The sequence below is a fragment of the Sorex araneus genome, chromosome 1 (assembly GCF_027595985.1).
Source record: "Sorex araneus isolate mSorAra2 chromosome 1, mSorAra2.pri, whole genome shotgun sequence".
Lineage (NCBI taxonomy): Eukaryota > Metazoa > Chordata > Mammalia > Eulipotyphla > Soricidae > Sorex > Sorex araneus.
The window spans coordinates 330,290,115-330,301,813 of record NC_073302.1 but is presented as its reverse complement, the minus strand read 5'-3'; the positions used below and the strand labels follow the sequence as shown (position 1 = coordinate 330,301,813).

General features: G+C 41.9%; 1 pseudogene; it reads right to left on the bottom strand.

Moving 5' to 3' along the window:
* Positions 1-2,959: 2,959 nt before the first annotated feature.
* Positions 2,960-4,780, bottom strand: LOC129402290 (uncharacterized; annotated as a pseudogene).
* Positions 4,781-11,699: the final 6,919 nt, after the last annotated feature.

Genomic DNA, 11,699 nt, shown 5'->3' with positions numbered 1-11,699 from the left:
AATTTTTTGAGAAGCGTCCATATTGTTTTCTATAAGGGCTGAACCAGTCGGCATTCCCACCAGTAGTGTAGAAGGGTCCCTTTCTCCCCACATCCTCTCCAATAGCAGTTGCTTTTGTTCTTTTGGATGTGTGCCATTCTCTGTGGTGTGAGGTGGTATCTCATAGTTGTTTTGATCTGCATCTCCCTGATGATTAGTGTTGAAGAGCATTTTTTCATGTGCCTTTTGGCCATTCATATCTCTTTCTTAGAAAAGTTTCTGTCCATTTCTTTGCCCCATTTTCAAGCACACAAGGCTCAACCTTTAACAACATGTTATTAATCTATTATAGAAGAGCTTAATGGCTCCTGGGTGAAATACAACAATCTTCACACACTTTCCTCTAAGAATCTTTTTTTGAATCATTTTTAGTGGATTGTTTATAACAGGCAATACAAAATAAATTATTTCAGTTCTGCTTAGGGGGCAGGGTTGGGGTTTGGGATGTAAACATCCAAAATATGGTGGTGGGAAGGTGCAATGGTGGTAGGATTTGTGTTCGAATATTAAATGTAATAAAATATTGTGAACATAAAAATAAAATAAAATTTAAAAAAGGAAGGGCCAAGAGATAGTATGGCAATTGGGGCAGATTCCATTTCTAGCATCATATAGTCTCCCAGACATTGCTGGGTACAGCCCCGGAGGCCCCCAATATCACAAGAGTAGTGTGAATAATCCTGGGTGCTACAAGGCCCACATCAACTGGTCTGGCTCCTAGCTCTCAACAGAATCTCCACTGACCTAGAATTGCTGGTGGGGCCCCTCGGCCTCCTGAACATCATTTGGAAGGGTTCTTGCTCCAAAAAAGAGAATTTTCTGCCAAGTATCTGTTCCTTTAATGTGCTCATTTCAATTCTCAACTATTGCTTTTTCTTTCTTTTTACTTTCTACAATAACTTTGTGTTCCCTCTCAAATTTCTTGAATTGCATAATTAGTGCATTATTTTGATTATTATAGAAGTTATTAATGCTAAACACATTGTCCCTAATAATTCCCCTCTAAGCACTGCTTTAATCAGATGCTTAGGTTATGAAACATCGCTTTCAAGTTCGTATTAGTTTTTTCCCCCAGAAATTTCTACACAGATGTGCTATGCTCTTGCTCTGAATATTTCTCAAATGTATGTTTCTTTTTTTCTCCTCTGAAGTGAGAAGGGCTGGAGGTGGGAATTGGGTCTAGAACATACAGGCTTACCCGGTTTTATCCTATGGCATCTACACCATATCTGCCAAACTAAAATGACAATCTTCAGAATAATGCTATAGAAATGGTCCTTCATCCTCCTGTATCCACTACAGGAATTGAGACTAAATTGTTCCTAGAATAGCCTTATGCTTAGGTTTTATAGAATTCCCTCACTGCCTTCCAGAGATGTTGGATCCTGGTTTTGATCTGTATTTCATCAGCGCATTTAGTCGACATTTATCAACTGCTTGATGCTCCATTAAGACATAGAGTTAACTGGGATCCTAGAGTCAAGCACTGGTTAGATTATGGTCATTCTTTGTCCTTGTTATTCTAATTCAATCAGCTTCAGCTTCAGAATGATTTGGGAGGGGATGCAGAAATTATTCTCTACGTGCAAAACAGCAAAGAGATAGCTAGCCTTTTATCCCATCTTCTGTTATCAGACAATAATTAATTTGTTGGAGAAGAGTACTTGCAAAGCATTTCTGACCTGTGGGACACCTAGTAAACTTAATTTAATTTCACAGTAACCCCTTTAACAAACAGAGAAGAAATTTCTCAGTTTACTAATTTCTTAAACAGCAACTGATCTTTTCACTCCAAAATAATATTGACCCGTTATGCCTCTTACCTTCTAACTTGAGTTTATGGGCTTGGTTTTATCCAATTGAAAGCCTGCAAAACTTAGTGTTGATAACCAAGAGAGGGTGGCCTTCAGCCCTCCCAAGGAGAGCCCCTACTTGGTTGACTTGACTTTGAATGTGAAAAGATGTTTACTTCTCTTGTTACTGCCTGAGGCTCTCTAAGGGAGCTGGGAAGCAACAGCTAAGGTTGATAAGTAAGTCAATAAATCCATTGGCTGGACTTTGCACATTTTTTTGACTCCACAGTTCTTTCTGCACTAACATATGCCTCAGAGCCCTGGGCCCTATGAAAGCAGGATAAGAACACTATTCGGATCTGCCAAAGAGAAATCGAAAGAGCTGTGCTTGGAATATCACATTTCATTCAAATGAGAGAAGGAATCTGGAGTTCCGACCTCCATAGACGATTGAGAATCAGGGAAGCTGATTGCCAAGGCATCGAAATTCAGATGGGCCGGACACGTAATGCAATTTGAAGATGACTGCTGGACTGACTGCTGTTACTGACTGGATTCCATGGGACATCAAAAGAATGCCTGGCCATCCACCTATGAGATGGTCATACTTCTTTGTCAAGACCCTGAACAAATGGTTTGAGGCTCTTCGTGTTCCTGAAGCAAGCAGACACCATTGGGCTACACTAGCACACAACAGGTACAAATGGGGACATTACTGGTGCCCGCTCGAGCAAATCAATGAGCAACTGGATGACAAGTGATACAAATGAATTTTTTAAAAAATATTTAAAATTTATTTATTTTTTCATCGTCTTGTTGAGATTCAGCTGCAATCCAACCTTTCCACACTCGTGGTCGAAGTCAGTCAGCATTTGTGCTTTTGGCTAATGTTTGCTGTTATGAGAATGATGTCATCAGCGAAGCAGAGGTGGTGTAATTGCCGACCGTCTATCTTCACTCCCATTCCTTCCTATTCCAGTCATCGCATGATGTTCACAAGGGTGGCACTGAAGAGTTTTGGTGAAATGGTATCACCCTGCCGCACCCCTCTCTTTACATCAATGATCACTTCCTTGTAGAATGGTGAAATCCTGCTGGTGAATCCACAATACAGCTCGCGGAGGATTTCAATATAACTGAGTTGGAATGCCCTGTTTGGCCAGGGCTTCGATGACCACCTCAGTCTCAACAGAATCGAAGGCCTTCTTTAAGTCGATTAATGTTAGACATAGCAGCATCCTGAACTCTCGCAAAACTTCAATGAGTTTCGTGACTGTGTGGATATGGTCTATCGTGCTGAATCCCCTTCGGAACCCGGCTTGCTCGCATGATTGTCCTTCGTCTAGTGTTCTGCCTATTCTATTCAGGATGACACAAGTGAACAACTTGTAGATGACAGACAGCAGGCAGATTGGGCGATAGTTGCTGATGTCGTGGAAGTCTCCCTTCTTGTACAACAGAACGGTCTTACTGGTTTTCCACTGGGACAGAACCTTGCATTCAGACAGGTAGTGTGTGAAGAGTCAGGCCAGTGTATTGATGAGTACTGGCGGCAGATTCTTCAGGTGTTCGGGTCTGACCTTGTCCGGACCAGGTGCTGTTCGCGTCTTTACCAGCGAAATGGAGTGTCGGATTTCAGAAGGGAGTACATTGGGAATGACATATCCATCCTGCGGAATTTGGTATGTGGGCAGGTGGACATGGCTGTCAAAGAGATCCGAGTAGAAGTCGAGAATAATTTTCTCCATTGCCTTTCTGGAAGATGTGATAAATCCATCAGGACATCGGAGGGCAGTCATCTTGGTTTTGTAGTTGGCAAAGGAAAGGCAAGCATTGTGAATACTTTTCCCTGCTTCTGCTGCACTGGCCAACACTACTGCTCTTCTCTCTTTGAGGTCTTCCTTTAGCGCATCTCTGCACAACTTTGTGAGCTCGGACGTTAGCTTGTGGTTGCCTGAGGCTCACGCCAAACCACGTTGACGAATGAGCTCGAGAGTTTCTGAAGACAGGTGTCTGTTTGTGGCTTTCTCACTCTCGGCATTCTTCACACAGACATGGAGGTGCTGAACCAGTTGATCGTATTCCTCGTCGATGTTGTCAAGGACGGCATCTTCCCACATTGCTGCAATAGTGCCAAAGAGCTCCCAGTTGGTGGTCATTCTGGGAGTTGTCCTCTTAGACTTAAATTTTGCAGACTTTTCTCTTTGCTCTGTGAAGTGGAATGTCGCACGAAGGAGACGGTGGTCCGATCCAGTTTGGAATTTTGGGACAACAGCGACATCGGTCAGGCAAAACCTTTGATTGAATATGATGTGGTCAATTTCATTGTGAAACTGTCCACCAGAAGACTCCCATGTCCAGCGTTTAGATTCGGCCTTCTGGAACTGTGAGTTACCATGGATGGTCTTGGTTGACATGATGAATTCAGACAGTCTCTCACTCTGATCATTCCATTCTAGGCCATGTGTCCCAATGTGGAGTTCTTCGGGAGACCTTCTCGGACCTATCTTGGCATTAAAATCACCAACAATGATCTTGTAGAATGTGTGGTCTTCTTTATAGAACTTCTCCAGTTCTATGTAGAACCTCTCAATTTCTTCTTCATCATAGTTGGAAGTTGGTGCGTAGACGATGAAGATAGAAACTGCAGGCAGTGAGCCACATCTATTCAAGCATAATCGTCCAATTCGAGTTGTTAGGCATTCAAATGAATTGATGCTCATGGCCAAGTTTGTGTTGACAAGGACACCAATGCCATCAATGCCTCTGTTGTGGCATGTTCCAAGGAACAATTCTTCTCCAGTGTTGAAAATGGTGTGATGTGATTAATGTCTCCTCGTTTCGGTCAGACCAATGATGTCATACTTGATCTTCTGCACTTGCACCATCAGGTCTTCGATGGATGCTTCTGATGCCAGTGTCCGTGCGTTGAAAGTACAGACAATCATTTTAGTCTTTCTTTGACTTCGACCACGAGTGTGGAAAGGTCAGATTGCAGCTGAATCTCAACAAGACAATGTTCATGAAAAACGAACTGGTCCCTGAAGCTCCATTTGCTCTCAATGGAACGGACATCTCTGAATGCAGCAGCTATGTGTACCTGGGTTGAGAAATCAACATGAGGAACGACTTGGTGCCAGAACTGCACAGGAGGAAGAGAGCAGCGTGGAATGCATTCAATAGCATCAAAGAGGTGGTTAAGAGAATGAAGAACCTCCGACTCCAGGCACATCTCTTCCATTCCACGGTTCTTCCTGCAATAACATATGCCTCAGAAACCTGGGCCCTACGCAAACAGGATGAGAATGCTATTAGGGTATCCCAGAGAGGAATTGAAAGAGCTATGCTGGGAATATCATGTCTCACTCAAGTGAGAGAAGGAATCCGGAGTTCTGACTTCCATCGGCAGTCAAAAATCAGGGATGCTGTCTCGTTTGCCAAGGCATCAAAAATCAGATGGGCCAGTTATGTAATGCGATTCAGAGATGACCGCTGGACAAGAGCTGTTACCGACTGGATTCCACGGGATGTCAGAAGACCTCGAGGCTGCCCACCAACTAGATGGTCAGATTTCTTCGTCAAATCTCTGAATGAATGATTTGAGGTTCTTCCTGTTCCTGGTGTGAGCAGGTATCATTGGGCTGAACTAGCTCGAGACAGGGACAAATGGAGACATTACTGGCGCCTGCTCGAGCAAATCGAAGATCAACAAGGCTACAAGTGGTACAAGTGATACAAGTGATTTATTTTTTCATTGCATCACCATGAGATAGTTACAAAGCTTTCAGAATCAGGTTTTAGTCATACAATGTCCCAACACCCATCCCTCCATCAGTGTGCATTTCCCACCACCAATATCTCATGTATCCCCCTTGCATTCCCCACCTCAAAAACATACTTTTCTACTGTTCTCTCTCTCTCTCTCTCTCTCTCTCTCTCTCTCTCTCTCTCTCTTTCTATTTCTCTTTCTCCCTGCCTCCCTCCCCTTCTGGGTATTATGGTTAGAAATACTGAGAGGCCATCATGTTTGGTCCTTTACCAACACTTTCAGAACATCCATCTCCCATCCAGAGTGGTTCCTTCCAACCATCATTGTCATAGTGGTCCCTTCTCTATTCCAGCTGTCCTCTGCCCCAGCCATAAGGCAGGTCTCCAACCCTGGACCAATCCTCCTAGTCCTTGTTTCTACTGTTCTTGTGTGTTAGTCTCACACAATGTTTTTTTATATTCCACAAATGAGTGCACTGACTTCTTTTTTTTAAAAACCTGAACAAATTTGCTTTGGTCAGAAGTGAGCCTCTGTAAATGGGGGTTCCTCAATCTTGGGAACAGGTGATTCCCATAGTTTCCCTGGGCAAGGCCATAGCAAAGAAATAGAATCCAAAGCTCATGTTGGAGGTTTTACAGAATTTCAGAAAATACTCGGATGGAGTTGAGTCTGTCACCTTTGGAGTTTTGCTTGGGGTTCATGAATTCAACAGTTTTTATGGCCTAAAGCTTCCCATGCTGGATGCTATGTATTGGGCTTCCAGAGAGCTTAGTTAGAGCTTGAAGCCAGGTCTGCATTCAGGAAGTGAAGATTATGCCAGGTGAGTGCATTTCAGCCACCTACTTTATGTTAAGATGCTTCAAAGTTCTCCAAGCCTGAGGTGCAGTTTACATCCTGGCTCAGGTTCTAAAAGATTAAAAAAAAGACTTCCTGAAACCCCAGTTGGCAGGTGCCCCTCTAGGAATGTGGCAGATGCAAAAACCTACCTCGTCTATACAGAGCTTTAAAAAATGCAGTGTTTTTGCATTTAGCAAAACAAAACAAAACTTTCTGAAAGAAAGTGCGACCAGGGCATCTTCCTTAATTTTTTTTAAATTATAGCACTGCAATTTTCCAATGATGCTAGTTGAGTCTTCTGTATTATTGTTTAGGTTCACTGAGCTTGGTGGTCTTCTATGTAACTTTCCTGTTAGATTTACTGTGACCCTACAGGGCTGACAGTACTGTGAAATTTAGAGGTGTCATGTGGTGTGATCCAGGAGGTACAGATCTGAAACAGCTTGGTGGTTTTGCAGTTTGATGAGGTTCAGTTGTGGAGCTGGGCTGTTCCTCTGTTGAATGGTGTTGGATTTGGCTGTTGGCTGCTGTGCCTTTAAGCAGAAAGGGGAATTTTCCCACTTACATTCAGAGAAGACCCCAGAATTCTTGGTGCAGACAAGTCTACCTGAGAAGGTTCAGTGGTATCATGTTCCTTTGGAGATGTACTGCTGGACTGTTTCTCTGCTGGGAAGATGGTAGTTGTGGTAAGGAGCTGCTGCTAGGTGTACTTCTACAGACAGAGGGCTCATCTATTTCCTTTTCTTCTTAAAGGAACAGTGTAGGAAAATGAAGAAATGATAATAAAGGATCTCTCTCTAAGGCACCTTCTGAATCAGTTATGGAACAGACTTTGCACACATTGATGGAAAGTCTAGAATTAGTTTCTACAAAACAATTGGTTTCTATTCTGGACCTAGGTGTGTTAGGGGCAGATCCATGTATCTGGTGAGGAATTTGAACAGGTGTATCAGGTTAGCAATGCTAAAAGTTTTCCAATTCTAGCTTAAAGTCTCCATTTTGGGGATGGGTGGGCACACCCGATAATGATCAGAGCTTACTCCTAGTTCTATACTTGGGATCACTCCTAGCAAACTCAAGGGACCATATGGGGGTGCAGAGAATATTACCTGGGTTGACCCTTGCAAGGCAAGTGTTCTATCCACAATATTATTACAAGATGTATTATCATCACAATGCCTTAGGCTCCAGCCCAGCCTAAGGCATCTTGACTTTCAGAATTGACAGAGGCCCTGGGCTGAAAATTACCTTTCATTCTAGCATTTCATTTGAAACACTAACCTGACTTTGATCCCTAACGCATTTCATTCCTAAATCAGACTGTAATGGTCAGGTTCCAGGAGAAAAAGTCTAGGAACTTCACTGAGTATAGTATCTGGTAGAAAACCATTACACAAGTACCTGATACCCCAATGATGATAGCTGTGGTATGAGCATGAGTTTTGTTGTTTCCCCTCCCCTGTCTTTGCCCCACCATCCTAGATAACTTTTCTCCAACAAAATACTTGAGTAAGAGGGTTTGAGTGGGAATCTCTTCTTGATTATTCCTGAACACATCTTTGAATAACTGTCCAACTTCAGTGTGCAGGGTCTGGGTAGTGCTCCTCACCCCATAACACCAGCTGTACCACTCAGTTAGCAATTCTGGACTTCCTGTAGCACGTGGCTGCCTTCATAGTAGTGCAACATCTTCAAACTCTACAACACTGGAATTCAGTAGTAGCACTTCAGATGGGATGGGACGTAACATAGAAGGCAACCAATCTCAACTAACCAGAGTAAAACAGAAGGCTTAACCTCTAACAACATCTTAGTAATCTCTCATACAAGGACTTAATGTCTCCATTGTGAGATAAAACAATTTACACTAATTTTCTTCTAAGGCAATATTTTTGATCTTCTATTAGCAATTTATTGATAACAAGAAATATAAATTATTGTAGGCCTGCTATGGGATTAGGCTTGAGGGATGGTTGGGAAAATTGGAAACAATGATGGAGGAAAAATGATAATGGTAGTGAGTTTGGTGTTGGGATATTGAATGACTATAGCAAACCATCATGAACATGTGTGCAAACCACAGTGTTTATGTAAAGTATAGGGAAAAAGTTCACATAAGTAGGCCTTACCTATTTCATATAAACCCCACAATATATTAATACAGAATATTTTAAAAGTTTTATTAATGATAGGTAAGTCATGATTATTACCATAATGAGATCCAAATCTAAAATAAAATTTAATGCAATATACTTTAGATTCCATAGTTGAAAAATTACTTATGTAAATTAAAATAAGTATTTTATTATATTGTACTAAGTCATTTAATTCCTTATTTATATAGATTAAAATAATATAGCAATCACAAATTGGGTCTTACTGAATTATTTTCTTATTGCTCTATTTGTTATTGAAACAAGTAATATCAAGTGAGAATGCTAAGACCTTTATCAAGAAACTCCTAGAAACAATAGACTTGTATAGTAAATTTGCAGGCTATAAAATCAATACCCCAAAGTCCATTCCTTTCCTATAAGCAAATAATCAGAGAGAAGAAAGTGACATGGAAAAAGCAATCCCCTTCACAATTATGCCTCAGAAAATCAAATACCTCGGAATCAGCTTAACTAAAGAGGTAAAGGACCGGTACAAAGAAAACTACAAAACTACAAAACTACAAAAGCTACTTCAAGAAGTTGGGGCTGGGGTGATAGTCCATTGGGTAGGGTGTTTGCCTTGCACGCAGCCTACCCAGGTTCAATTCCCAGCATCCCATATGGTCCCCTGAGCATTGCCAGAGGTAATTCCTGAGTGCAGAGCCAGGAGGAACCCCTGAGCTTTACCAGGTGTACCCAAAATAAAAGCAAAAAAAAAAAAAGGAAAAAAAAGAAGACACAAGGAAATGGAAAGATATCACCTGTTCATAGATTGGGAGAATTAACATCGTCAAAATGGCAATACTCCCCAGAGCATTGTACAAATTCAATGCGATTCCTATAGGGATACCCATGACATTCTCCAAAGAAAGGGAGCAAATACTCCTGAAAATCATACAGAACAATAAGCCCCCATGAATAGCTAAAGCAATTCTTGGGGAAAAAATATGGAAGGCATCACCTTCCCCAACCTCAAACTCTACTGTCATCCCGTTGCACATCGATTTGTTCGAGCGGGCACCAGTAACGTCTCTCATTGAGAGATTTTAATGTTATTGTTTTTGGCATATCCAATATGCCATGGGTAGCTTGCCAGGCTCTGCAGTTCAGGTGTGATACTCTCGGTAGCATGCTGGGCTCTCCGAGAGGGGCGGAGGAATCGAACAAGGGTTGGCCGCGTGAAAGGCAAACACCCTACCTCTGTGCTATCACTCCAGCCCTCAAACTCTACTACAAAGTGGTAATAATTAAAACAGCATGGTACTAGAACAAAGGCAGAGCCAAGACCAATGGAACAGGTTCGAATATCCTGACACACACACTCAAATATACGATCATCTAATCTTTGATAAGGGAGCAAGAAATGTGAAGTGGAGCGAGGAAGGCCTCTACAATAAATGGTGCTGGCAAAAGTGGACAGCTACATGCAAAAAAATGGGTCAGACCTCTACCTAACACCATGCACAAAAGTCGGATGAAAATGGATTAAAGATCTCAACATCAGACCAGAACCCATCAGGTACATTGAAGACAAGGCTGTCAAAACCCTCCACGACACTGAAGCTAAAGGTATCCTTAAAGGCGACACACCACTGGCCAAGCAAGTGGAAACAGAGGTAAACAAATGCGACTACCTTAAACTGTGAAGTTTCTGTACCTCAAAAGATACAGTGACCAGAATACAAAAACAGTTTACAGAATGAGAAAGGATATTCACCCAATACCCATCTGATAAGGGATTGATATCAAGATTTACAAGGAAGTGGTTGAACTCCACAAGAAGAAAACATCCAACCCCATCAGAAAATGGGGTGATGAAATGAACAGAAACTTTATCAAGGAAGAAATATGAATAGCCAAAAGGGACATAAAAAATGCTCTTCATCACTAATCATCAGGGAGCTGCAGATCAAAACAACTATGAGATATCATCTTATACCACAAAGACTGGCCCCCATCCAAAAGAACAAAAGCAACCAGTGTTGGCGCGGATGTGGGAGAAAAGGACTCTCCTTCACTGCTGGTGGGAATGTTGACTGGTTCAGTCCTTTTGGAAAACAGTATGAAGGCTTCTCAAAAACTTAGAAATTGAGCTCCCATTTGACCCAGCAATACCACTTCTGGGAATATATCTCATAGATGCAAAGAAGTAGAGTAGGAATGACACCTGCAATTATATTTTTTTCATTGCAGCACTGTTTATAATAGCCAGAATCTAGAAAAAACCTGAGTGCCTGAGAACAGATGACTGGTTAAAGAAACTTTGGTACATCTACACAATGGAATACTATGCAGCTGTTAGAATAGATGAAGTCATGAAATTTGCCTATAGGTGGATCAACATGGAAAGTATCATATTAAGTGAAATGAGTCAAAAAGAGAGGAGTAGACATAGAAAGATTGCTCTCATTTGTGGAATATAAAGTAACAGAATGGGAGACTAACACCCTAGAACAGCAGAGATAAGTACCGGGAGAATTACTCCACAGTTTAGAAGTTGGCCTCGCATGCTGGGGGAAAAGGCAGCTCAGATAGAGAAGGAACTACCATTAAAAGGTGCTAGGAGGGCCTGTTTGTGGTGGGAGATGTAGGCTGAAAGTAGACTATAGGCTGAACAAAATGTCCACTTAATACTTCTACTGCAAACCACAACACCCTGCCACAGAGGTGGGGTGGGTAGGAGGAGGATGGGGTGAGTGTGATGGGAGGAGTGCTGGGACCATTGGTGGTGGAAAATGGGCACTGGTGGAGGGATGGACACTCAACCATTGTATGACTGAAATGCAAGCATGAGAGTTTGTAAGTCTGTAACTGTACCTCACAGTGCTTCACTAATAAAAAAAAATTAAAAAACAAAAACAAAAAACCAAGTAATATCAAGTAAATTTTTTATGTGCCTAAGAAGGCAGATTGGAGATGGGAGGGAAAACAGGAACACTGGGAGAGGAAAGGTCACACTACTGGTGTTGAAACACTAAATGCCTGAAACAACTGTATAATGAATAACTTTGTATATCACAATGTCTTCAATAAAAATAGAATTTTAGGGGCTGCTTGTAAGTCCATTGGGTAGCACGCTTGCTTTGCATGCTGCTGATCCAGTTT